Here is a 12,625-nt window from a genome sequence, read left to right on the forward strand (position 1 = left end):
GAAAAGAAAAGAAAAGAAAAGAAAAGAAAAGAAAAGAAAAGAAAAGAAAAGAAAAGAAAAGAAAAGAAAAGAAAAGAAAAGAAAAGAGGACATGACTGTTCCTAAGGAGTTGAGGTATTTATTGTAGATCTAAGGGAGAGCACAGGAAGAGGCATCTAGAATGGCCAGACTGAACATGACTGGCAGACTAGACCATGTGAGGAGAGATGGGAAAAGAAAGGAAAGAACTAGAAGCCAAGAAGCCAAGGTGGCTGTGTCATATAGGAAGAAAAGCCAGGAATGGAGGTGGTCAGTCTAGTCCCTGTGCTGGAGAATTCAGGGTAGTGGGTAGGATATGCCAGGTACTGATGCTGAGAGACTGGCAGCCTGTGTCTGCTTTGATATGCTAATAGGCACCTCAGTTAGCCATTTGTTTGAGACCTAACAGCTTTTCCAGGTAATAATGCTGATCTCACAAAGCAAACCCAAGATGAGAAGTGGCTGCTAGGGAGACCACTGTCCGAGCTTCATGGGTCTCTCCTTAGAGCCCATCCCAACATACTTGATCCTATCACTTCCCAAACAGTAAGCATACTTTAACAGATAGCAGGCTTCAAGTCTGGCATTTCCACATGTGATGTAGGTCGACCACTCATAGGATGAGATCTTGTGTTGAATTTTCAGCAGCCTCAGTCCTGCAGCTAGAGCAGATAAGGTGTTCCGTTAGAGTATACTCACTCTCAGAAAACTTGCAAGTCACTGAGCTGGGGATTTCATTCCTGGGTATGTTCTTTCCTTACAGCACTGTGTCTAGAACTGTAGGAATCACCAACCAATTTGACCATATTCTCTCATTTTACAAAGTTCAAAAACATCATGTAAAAATGCCCTAGTAACTTTCTGAGTAATAGGTTGTTTGAGAATAGCCAGCATATCTTCTGCATTGATGTCTACACAATCCATGCCATAAACCACCAGTGCTCCATCTGGCTGGAAGTACCACTAAAAGTCAAGGAATCTGACAGGACTGGGGTGTCTAGGGTGGAACTGCAAAGATCTCTGTTGTTGATTGGTTCTAGCGCTTTGATTCAATCAGCAATCTGTGCATCCAAACGCTAAAGGTCCTTGTCCCCAGGTGGTTTTTGATCAATCAATAAAGATGCCAACAGCCAATGGCTGGGCACAGGGCAGGGCACTTAGAGTTTCGAGGGCTAGGCAGCAGGGGAAAGAGAGAAATTGCCATGACTAAGGGAAGAATAATGGGATACAGGAGCTGCAGAAGAGAAGAAAGCCAACCAGCAGAGTGAGAATTCAGGTGGGTAGCAGGAAACGGTTTAGGAGTGCCAGCCTTTGAGGTAGCCAAGGCATTTAAAATTAACTGGTGTGTGTGTGTGTGTGTGTGTGTGTGTGTGTGTGTGTGTGTGTGTATTTCCATTCTGAAATCCAGGTAGTTCCTGGGCAGATGTGTTCGTGAGACCCACAAGGGAGCCAAAGCAGAGTTGATGAAAACTCTCGTGACAGATTTCTATGTTCCTTTATGCCATGCCTGTTATCTGACAGGTTCTCTTGAAAACAGACACTTCAGCACCCCAGCCAGGAAGTAGGCTTTTCTCTGATAAGACCAAATATTTTGGTCATATGCCTGAACTAGAGCCAATTTTCTGAAGGGATGTACCAGGCCCCCCTGATCTACCTGAGAATCAAGTTTTACACTCATGCATGTATGCCCATACACACAAATATCCACTCATCCATGCATCCGCACATGCACACACACCCACACATGCACACATGAACACATACACACAATCTCCAGACATCCAAGCAAGAAAAGGGCATGCAAAGACAACAATTGTTTGTGTGTCTTCCCTAAACCCTAAATGTGATGTGATATATCATACAATGGAACATTACTAAGCCATGAAAAGTGAAGTACTGACCCATACTACACCACCAATAAGCTGTCAATTCATTACACTAAATGAAGAATCCAAAGTAGGCAAATCTAGAAACAAACAAAAAGTATACTAATGGTTGCCAGCATGGCAAGAGAGAGAGAATAGGAGCGGTCTTAAGTGTGAGGTTTCTCTGGGGATGATAAAAATGCTCTAGAATAAATGTGAATGTACTAGGAGTCACTAGCATGTATTTAAAACAGTGAGCTTATTGTTGGTGAACTAAAATTTATAGTAATTTTTTTCAAAGTAGCAAACATGATCTTCTATGGAAGCAGGCATCCAAGGAGTTTGTCTGCCAACTGAGTCCATGGACATTCCAGCTCCATAGGAAATGGATGTCTGTTAAATGTCAGATCACCCCCTAATTCCTGAAGCTTTGCCCTTTAGCCAGTATTCCATTGCTCACCAGACCTCAGGGAATTTGGAAACTTATAGCAGGATTAAGGGGAGAGCAGGAAACCTTTCCTCTGCAGAATTTAGGGTCTCATGCTAGAGGTGGGAGTCACTAAGAAATATAGGATATGGGTCTCAAGTGTATTCTACTACAGTTAGTGTATCTACGGGTTCAACCAACTGCCGATGGAAATCACTTTATCTGTACTAGATGTATGCAGGCATTTCCTGCCATTATTCCCTAAATTATATGACAACTATTTAAATAATGTTTGCATTATATTAGGCATCATAAGTATTCTGAAGCTGATTTAAAATATACAGGAGGATTGCATAGGTCATATACAAATCCTATGTTATTCTGTATAAGACATTTGAGCACTTTGCATAAGGGAAGGATTCTAGACCGAATCCTTCTATAGGCGTTGAGAGAACTTTGTATCTCACCTCCCTTCCCTTTAAGTAATGCCTTCTAGAGTGTGGAAAGTAGTTGAAACACATTGGCTTTTCATCTCTGTAGACTCTGAAGTCCATCATAACAAACAAGTCTTGCTAAACTTGACTTTTGTCCCGGATGTACTCGAAATTTCGTGGCTTGCCCTGCCTTCTGCTATCTGTGGAATCATTAGCAAGTTCCTCAAGTCATTTGAAGTTCAGTTTCTGTCCATCAAGCAGAGGTAACAACAACTTTCTCTAAAGAACCTGAAGACCCAAAGAAGAGCCAGTGTGAAATACAGAGCACAGTGCCTACAACACAGGCAGCGCTTCACAACAACATATCCTTTCTCTCACAAATACATCATAAAAAAAAATCACAAAGAGGGGATACAACCTTCTGACTTTCAAATGTTGGCATGGCACTATAGCAATCACAGACTCTCAATATTTGAAAAATGCATGACTAAGTCAATGTCCCCCTTAATTCACATCTCAGCAACACAAATCTATGGTGTACTACAGTCCATGAAACACGGTGAGCAGAAATGACCCAATGTAGATTTTCCATTAAACCCCCATGAACTAAACATCAGTGTGGCTATAATGTGACTTACCTTTTTTCTTCCTTTTCATTTTGAGACAGGATTTCTCACACAGCCTAGGCCTACTCATTATGTAGCCAAGGATAAACTTGAATTTATGGTGCTCCTTCTTGTTCCTCCAAAATTGTGGGACTAGAGAATTTTGGGAGCTACCACATCCAGTTTATTTGGTACAAGAGAACAAATTCAAGGCTTGGTGGATACAAGACAAGTACTCTACCAACCGATCGCCATCACAGCCCATGCCTTGCTTTTAAAGGACTACATGTTCCAAAGCTTTGCTTTGGGACACTGATGACAAGATGTTTTTTTAATGCAGGCAGATGGATGATCATAACACAGAAAGCATTAAAGCAGAGAGAACAATCAGGCTAGAGGCCAGAAAATAGCCTGGAGTACAGAAAGACAATTCTTATGAGACATACTGGTTAGGAGCTGGGAGTGTGGAAGCAGATGCCCTGGGTTTGATTCACACTCAGCCAAGTGTGATCTTAAGCAGATACGTAACCTCCTCGGGCCTCACTTTGCAGCCTGAGAACATATTCACAATGTGGTGACAATTAGAGTTAATAAATGAGAAATGTTCCAAGCAATGCTTAGATCCCAAGTTCTAGTAAATACTGACTGCTAGTATTTTGTATAGTAATTATCTTTAGTATTAATTCTTAAGATTTTTCAGTCCTGCTTAACCCTTCTCTTATTTAACAGTCCCCTAACCTAATGTGTGAAATGAGAGCGAAGGGGGAAAATTATCCAAGAAAATCAAGCAATAGAGAAAAGAATTACTGAAGATGCTTAATTCACAGAACAAATATGAAACTCTCTTTTTTGTTGGTATAAAAGGGGAATTTTAAAACTCCGAGGCCAGCTCTTTATTCCTCAAAGGAAGCGGTTACTATAATGATGTACTCTGAGCCAGGTGGCTAGTTAGCACCGTGCCTCGCCACTGGAGCCATGAAATCTATTATGTTCCCTTCGGAGGGCAGTTTAAGGAGAAATTGATACATTTGTACAGAACACATTGGCCATGCTGCAAAGATTTTTTTTCCCACATCTACACAGTGATGACAAAATTGGACACGTCTGAAAGGTTTGGGCAGTCCAGTTCCTCAACAAGAGAACCTCGCAACAGGTGTCAAGACACCCTTAAAGTGCCTGATGTGTGACCAGATTCACGTTCCTAAGTAGAGGGGGCTTGGCGGTGTTTCTGGTCGGTCATTTAAGTGTTTTAATAGAAGACTCCTGTCTCAAAATCTTACATAGAACCTGAATCCATCAGGAAAAATAATTTCTGGGCCACACTGTTTTTAAAAAGCAGAAATAAAAACAAAAACAAACAAGGATGTCGATTCCATGTACCTGCAGTGGGCCCAGACACACTTCATGAGGCCATTTGAAGCACTCAGATCCCCCCTCTACCCACAAGCTCGGGTATTAAGGCAGAGATCAGGAAAATCACGATACTACAATAGATGATCGATGAGATTATTGCCTGTAAGACTGGCTACTCTCTACAGTAGTGGTTCTTAGCCTTCTTAATGTTTCAACCCTTTAATACAGTCCCCCACCTTGTGATGACCCCCAGCCATCAAACTATTTTTGTTGCTACTTCATAACTATAATTTTGCTATGGTTATGAATCAGTGTAAATATCTGTGTTTTCCAATGGTCTTAGGCGACCCCTGTGAAAGGGTTGTTTGAATCCCAAAGGGTTGAGAACCACTGATCTAAAGGAACATTTTATATTTATTAGCACATACCATGCTCTAAACTACACTAAACTAAACAGTGTTAATATTTTATTTGCTGGTCAGTAAATGGGATCCCTTGTGGAGCTTCAGGCACATTGATGAAGCTGCATTCTCTCTCGACATTCTAGTTGTCGTTTAAGTAATCTGCCAACCTCGAATGGCCTTCCTCCTCCTCACAATTTCCTGGGGGGAAGGAGGGCCTGCTCTGCGCCCTCTATTGTGTAACCCCTCTGTACTCCCCAACAATATGCAAGTAACAGCTCCCATTCTGTACCACCTTACATTGCCAAATGACCTTTGGTGAGCAAAGTAACCACTTGGAAAGTATGTTCTCTATTGGCCCCTTCCCATAAAGAGGGGAGAAATCTAAGCTACACATCTAACCAGAGGTCTCCTAAGCTGACATACTCTACTCGTTCATTCAGTCAGTCATGATAAACATTTTAGGAAAGTATCTTCTGTGTGTAAGAACTTCTACAGACTTCCCAGGGTTCCCATAATAGAAGGCCTTGGTGATTAGACTCATATCAGCACCTTGACCAGGTGTGTCCTTCTACTATCTCAGATGTCAGGTTATTCATATCATTGGGACAGGGCCTTGCCCATCCCTTTCTTCAACTCTACTTACTTAAAAGTGCCCCCTCTCTCTATCTTTGTCTCCCTCTCCGTCTCCCTCTCACCTTCTCTCTCTTTCTGTTATCTGTGTGTCAGTCTGCCTATGGGTCTGTGCACTATGTGTGAATGTGTGTATGTTCATGTGTGTATGTTCATGTGTGTATGCACATGAAGAATCTCTTATGAACTACTTAACAAAGCTTCATTCATGTGCTGAGTTTTAACAGCCAGTCTGCGTGTAGCTTTCTGTTGCTGTGTTGCTTTGAACTCATGGTAGCACAGAGCATCATGGCATAGGGCACCTGTTTGCTTTCAAGTTAGGGATGCTCCAGTAACCTAACTCCTTCCCAATAAGCCATACATCCCAAAGAACCTATCACTCTCAGATACATCGCAGGCTGGAAACCAAGTCCTTACTACACTGGCCTTCTGGGAACACTCCAGATTAAAAACTACAGCACAATTAATAAGCGTGAAAGACTTGCCTTGTCAAGTCAGCTGTCATGGTGTGTGATTAGACACCCTGCTACAATTATTGATTTACTCATCTGCCTCTCCCAAAAGATTCAAATACCTTCTGTGCCCATCATGTCTGTTAAATAATAAATTTAGTAGGCTAATATTTTCCTATACTTATTTGAATTCAAAATGCTGAGGGCTATAATGATAGCATTAAAAGCCACTAGGGAGATAATAGCAGAATCATAAGCCACAAAAAAATTGAACAGAGAAAACACTAAAATATATATATTATACTTAGTAAAAACAGAAAAATGACAGTAGGTTGGATTAGAGAAATGAGTAATCAACTAATTTCAACTCTTCCAGCTTTAGGATTGCTGGAAAAATATAATCAGGGTTGAAGCTCATTTTGAACCATCTCTTCAAAACTTAGTACCAGCCAAAAGCTACATATTAGGCTAAGTCTCTCCTGGCTTCTCTAAATTTGTGTCCAGACAAATTGCAAACATCACAGTATCCAGTGGTCACTGTGAGTCTGCTTTGAACAGGCTGATTGATTTTTATAATGTTCCAGGCAATTTCAAGTTGTCAGTAAGAACTAATTTTGTCTCGTTAGTGCCTTCACTCTTGGCAGCTCCATGACCACTTATTGGTTTTTTGTCTTCATGTTCATTTTCTTTTGCTAATTCTAAAGCTTTCCCCCAATCTCCAGCCACATTCAAGGGTCTGAAGCTGTAATCAGAGATGCCCCACCTCTGGCACAATTACAGGTAAAAATATCAGCTCTTTTCATGGGCTCCAAAGTTGAGCCCTTAAGTCCCATGCCCCGGAAAACCTTCCTCCCAACCAAACCCCATTAGGTCCTGTAATGCTGTATTACTTAATCAATCCAGCAACTCCATATCTGAAGTCCTCAGTGGAGCTGATATTAAACCAACTTGTCAATCTGTCGTTGCTGAGTGCCACACTCCACTCCTCATCTTGTGCAGCTGGAAAGCTAAAGTTGGCACGGACACGACCTCTCTGGATGGATCTCCACGCCATCTGAAGCAGGAAGATCATGAACCTTCCCTCAGGAGCCATGGGGCAGGTGAGCCTCAGTTATGTGAGATGCCAACTTGTGCCTTCTATTGTGGTGCATCCCCATAGTAGGACTTACATGCTCAGAATTCAATCTTTGTCATTGAGCAGACATAGCTAATTACCCCATTTGTATATCACACATACTTCTCAGACAGTAGACACTACTGTGAGATGCATACTAAGTATAAAGACTAATGCATACCTTGCCAAATTGTATAAATAAATGTTCTTTTTCACCCCTGACTGTGTTTTAGGAGGGTGGGATGACAGAGCTGCTGAGTTACTCAGGTTTTGTACGGGACCCATTCCCCATGTGAACACTAGGAGAACAGCATTACTCTTCAGATGGACCACCAAGATGAGTAAGATATGTTTCTGCCCATGAGGAGAGATCAGCTGAGGTCTGTTGGGCCCTGCTACTTTAAGGTCAAAGTCTACCATTGTCCAGATAGCCTTAGAAGCTCAGAACAGAATGAGGGACTCCTTTTACCAGCAAGCCTTCTCCTCTGACCTTGTTGGGGGAGCCCAAAACCCCTATACCCTCTACCTGCAGAATGTCATGTAGCCTTGGTGAAATTACAAGTCCAACTCCCACCCCATCCCGAAATAAACTCGTTCAGCAAGTACCTGAGGTTCCTGGAACGCCCCCTCATGCTAGTGAGGGATCCCAATACCTTAGCCTTCAGCCAATGACCTTAGCCTACCCTGGAGACTCCTAAAATTATATAGCCTTTGCCTAAAGAGCTGTAAGACTGAGGCCGTTGGAGAAGGTCTTCTCTCTCCACCCTATCGTCCCTGCCACCCCCTCCCAGTCAGACTGGGATCCTGCAGAACTCTACCCATTCTGGATTTTGCTTTATCCTTCCAACCCTATGTGTGGTGGTACCTGGACACCCTGAGAGGAAGGAAGCAGAAGATGAAAAGCCACAGCTAGACCACAGAAGTCCTAAAATCTGAGACAGTGACAAAATAAAATAAAATAAAATAAAATAAAATAAAATCATTGTCTCAAAGAGGTCACAGAATAGACACACACTGATACTCCTGCAGGTTGCTTTCAGGATAAATCTCACAGAGGAGACAGGATGGGCTGAGAAGAGAGGTGTGCCCAGTGGAGAAGGAGCCTGCAGAGAAAACTGGAAGAAGGGAGCCACTGAGAATGCAGGCCTGCAACACCCTCAAAAGCAGCATCCATCACACAATCAAGGTGGGCCTGGGAGTGCGGGGGAGGAAGGCAGAGAAAGGAGTCTAGTTGTCATGTAAGTATCTGTGCTGGCTCTCTCATCTCAGGCAGGAACCAACTTAAAGGAGACTGACTCACTTAAGCTCACAGTATGAGAGGATACAGTCCATCAGGGCAGAAAATACATGGTTCCTGGCAACTCCACCGTGGGCAAGTATATGCAGCTTGCTTACGTCTAGTCAGGAAGAGAACCAAGATAGATCCAAGATTGGGCACACCCCCTGGTCCCCAATAACTCACTTCCTGAACCCAGGCACCACTTCCTAAATGTCCTATAAACCATGCCACCAGCTGGGACCAAAGGTTCAAATATATGAGTACATGAAGAACTATTCCATGTCTAAAGCATAGCACTGCTATGTCTCTTTAAGAACAAAATCAAGATGGCCAGAGCATTGTATCCAGCTTGACTAAACTCTGAACAAGTTCCTTTTCACCCTAGTTTCCTGATCATGCTTCATACTTAAAGGATTTTCTCAATAAAACTTCTTTTCCTGGCCCATTAGTATGCCTATTACAGAGACACTTGCTCAAAGGTGTCCATTTCTGCTCAATTCATAATAGCCAGAAATTAGAAACAACCTAGATATCTGTCAGTGGATGGATGGATAAAGAATGTGTGCTATGTTTATAAATGGAATATGAACTCACAGAAACTGAGGCCACATGTACATGGCCTGCACAGGTCTGTACCGAATAGAGTCCTAGAGATGAAAGAAGTGAACATGCACCCAAACCCAGAATCTATCTCCAACTGATTGCCACTTGCAAATTAATTTTCTCCAAGGAGTCTCACTGGGGAAAACAAACCTCTTAAGTGTAAGCCCCACGCCCAACAGTAGATGGCCAACCTAATGGCATCTGTAAGAGTTTTGATATCATAATCTTAGGTTTCTTAGGTTAGGACTTTTTTAAATTTTTACATATTCTTTGTGTGTGTGAGAGAGAAAGAGAGAGAGAGAGAGAGAGAGAGAGAGAGAGGGAGAGAAAGCAAGCAAGAGAGATACATACATACATATTGGCTCCTGGTTTTACATTTTTATTGCATTCCTGTGTATAGAAGCATGTGTGTCTCTGTATATATGTATTTATTAAACTTTTCCTTTGGCTCCTTTTCTTGTTTGTTTTGTCCTATTCTAATTTGTTTGTTTTTGTTTTATTTTCTCACGTTTTATTTTTATTTCTTAAGTGCCTGTTGATTTTCTAACAAAAGAAAGAAAGGGTGTGGATATAGATGGGAGTGGAGGTGGGAAGGAGGGGAAACTATAATCAGAATATATTATATGAAAAATGCATTTTCTATTTAAAATAAAAAGTGTGCCTAAAATTTTTCAAAACCCATTGTTGGTTAGCCCAAATCAGGTGTATGTCTCGGGACCAGGAAACTCTCTCTTGAGATGAGATGAATAGAAACAACACCCTCATCTCCCAATTCCAGTGAGAAACCAGAAGCTTAACTTCAGGGATAATTTGCTTCGTCATAAAATTACTTCTCACCATAAAAGAGAAGTTTACTTATGTTTTAGGTAAACCAGTTAAGAAACACAGATGGAGAGCCTGTGATTGCTCTCATTTCATCCTCTAAAAGCCCTACTCCCCAGTTGGACAGAATCATATCTGACTTCATTCTGACCTCTCTTCCATATTGCAATTGCCTGAGAAAAATCATCATGATACAGAAGTGTGAGGCCTTTAGTCACACTGTATCTATAGTCAGGAAGCAATGAGATGAACGCTGGTAGTACATGCCCATTCTCCTTGTTATTCTGTCTGTTACCCCGTCCCATGGAATGGCACCACATACATTTAGAATGGGTCTTCCTCCTCAATTAAACCAACACTGAAACTCTCACAGACTTGCCCCAAAGTCTGTCTCCTAGGTGATTCTAGATCCAGTCGAGCTGATGTCGCTAACCATCACACTGAACAATTTCTTGATTTGACAGAAATATTCCTCCTGGTCAGGCTCTGCATTCAGCTATTATCATTACTATCTCCCCTCATAGCAAAAACTGCCTCCAAGCCTCACAAATGATCTCCCAATGGCAAATTCAAAGGTTCTATTTTACTAGGCCCTCAGACCTTAGCACAACTGATTTCATGTTTTATGCATCATTCTAACCTTACTTACAATCCAGCACGGAGGCACCAACACCTGCCAAAACAGGAACAAGAACTTAGTCCATAGTTCCAGAAAAGGTCCTAAATGACTAACCTTATTTTTTGGCTTCTGTAGTTCTGTTTCACACTAACTGAAGTATGGCAACCAGGATTTGGGTTTTGTGCATAAAAAACAAAGAGCAGGCAAGGTAGAGCATGCTAGAGATGATCTGCTGCCACCCAGCACAGACAGGGTGGAAGACACCAGCGGCCACTAAGATGACCAAATGGGTGGTGGAGAGATGGGAGAGAAACCATCAGAATAGTGCGTGCATAGTGGAGAAGCAGACCTGGAGACTGGGGTGGTGAGCAGCAGCCTACTGTGAGTAGCCTGCACTGCCATCTGAGGCCATGGGGAGGATCTAGAGGATGCTGCCACCAATCACCATGTCTAGGTCTGGGTTCATGGCTCATGTCCCAAAGGCCAAGAAGATGTCCCTGGTCTGGTCTGCTGCCTGGGGCCATGTTGATGTCTGAGGGCTGGGCCAGCAGGCCTCAAGGGCATGTGAAATTACCATGCCATATTGAGCTTCAAAAGAGTCTTTAACAAGCAGCAGCAGGGTTGTTATAATCAACGCAGGCCTTATGAGTCCACTCGCTAAGGCCAAATCCCATGATCCTCTAAGATCAAGTGCTTTCTATACCTACCTGAACAAAATGAGGGTCTCACTGCCAAAGAGCTGGGAATAATGGTAGGACGGATTAGCAACAATCCATTTGGCTACAGCTCCCCAGGGCCTTTAAAGGCCAGCAAAGTTCTAGATGGTACATAAAGTACAGCTCATCTGTCAGCCGTGGCTCACACTATTGTATCTACAAGTGCCGGGTTGAGGAATGTCTATGAATAAAGAGCTTGTTGGATCCAATTAAAGAAACATTATGCTTTACAGCAATGGCCACAGCACAGGTGACACAAGAGCAGATAGTACCAGCATCCTGGCTCAGATTCTTTTCCTACTTTCAGAGTCATCGTGATGGTTAATCTTGTTCATTTGAATTAGCATCACCTAGGTAGAGCATTAGTGAAGTACAGCTCACACCTCTGAAGGCATTTTCTGCAAGGATAAATTGCAGAGGTGAAGGGGGGAGCAATTCTGATTGCAGTGGTACCATCCAGTAAGCTAGGGTCCCTGGGAAACAGAATTGGGAGGAGGATGAAGCTGGGAGGGATGACCTATTTCTCTGTCCTTTCTGGACACACAGTGAAGTGCTACACCCTCTAAGTCATGATTATCAGAAACTAAATCTATCATCCACACTTTCCTCCCTTGTTTTGCACAGATTGATCGTAAAACAATTGAAAACCTGACAAGTCCCTTCCAGTCCACTCCAGCACCGGGGTGCCTTGCCAGCAGAGACTCTGGACACCCACAAGGACCGACACAGGATTCCCCACAGGATCCTAAGACCTCTGGTGAGTGGAACACAGAGTCTGCTCCAATCCAATCGCGAGGGACCTGAGACTGCATTAACTACGGAAGCAGAAAACCCGGCCTGAGCAGGGGCACAAGTCCCTTCCGGTCCACTCCAGCAATGGGGTGCCTTGCCAGCAGAGTCTCTGGACACCCGCAAGGACCCACACAGGATTCCCCACGGGATCCTAAGACTTCTGGTGAGTGGAACACAACTTCTGCCAGGAGGCAGATTCAAACACCAGATATCTGGGCACCTTCCCTTCAAGAAGAGAGCTTGCCTGCAGAGAATACTCTGACCACTGAAACTAAGGAGAGAGCTAACCTCCCAGGTCTGCTGATAGAGGCTAACAGAGTCACCTGAGGAACAAGCTCTAACCAGAGACAACTATAACAGCTAGCTTCGAGATTACCAGATGGCAAAAGGCAAACATAAGAATCCTACTAACAGAAATCAAGACCAGTCACCATCATCAGAACGCAGCATTCCCACCCCACCTAGTCCTGGGCACCCCAACACAACCGAAAA

This window comes from Mus caroli, chromosome 19, assembly GCF_900094665.2.
Source record: "Mus caroli chromosome 19, CAROLI_EIJ_v1.1, whole genome shotgun sequence".
Classification (NCBI taxonomy): domain Eukaryota; kingdom Metazoa; phylum Chordata; class Mammalia; order Rodentia; family Muridae; genus Mus; species Mus caroli.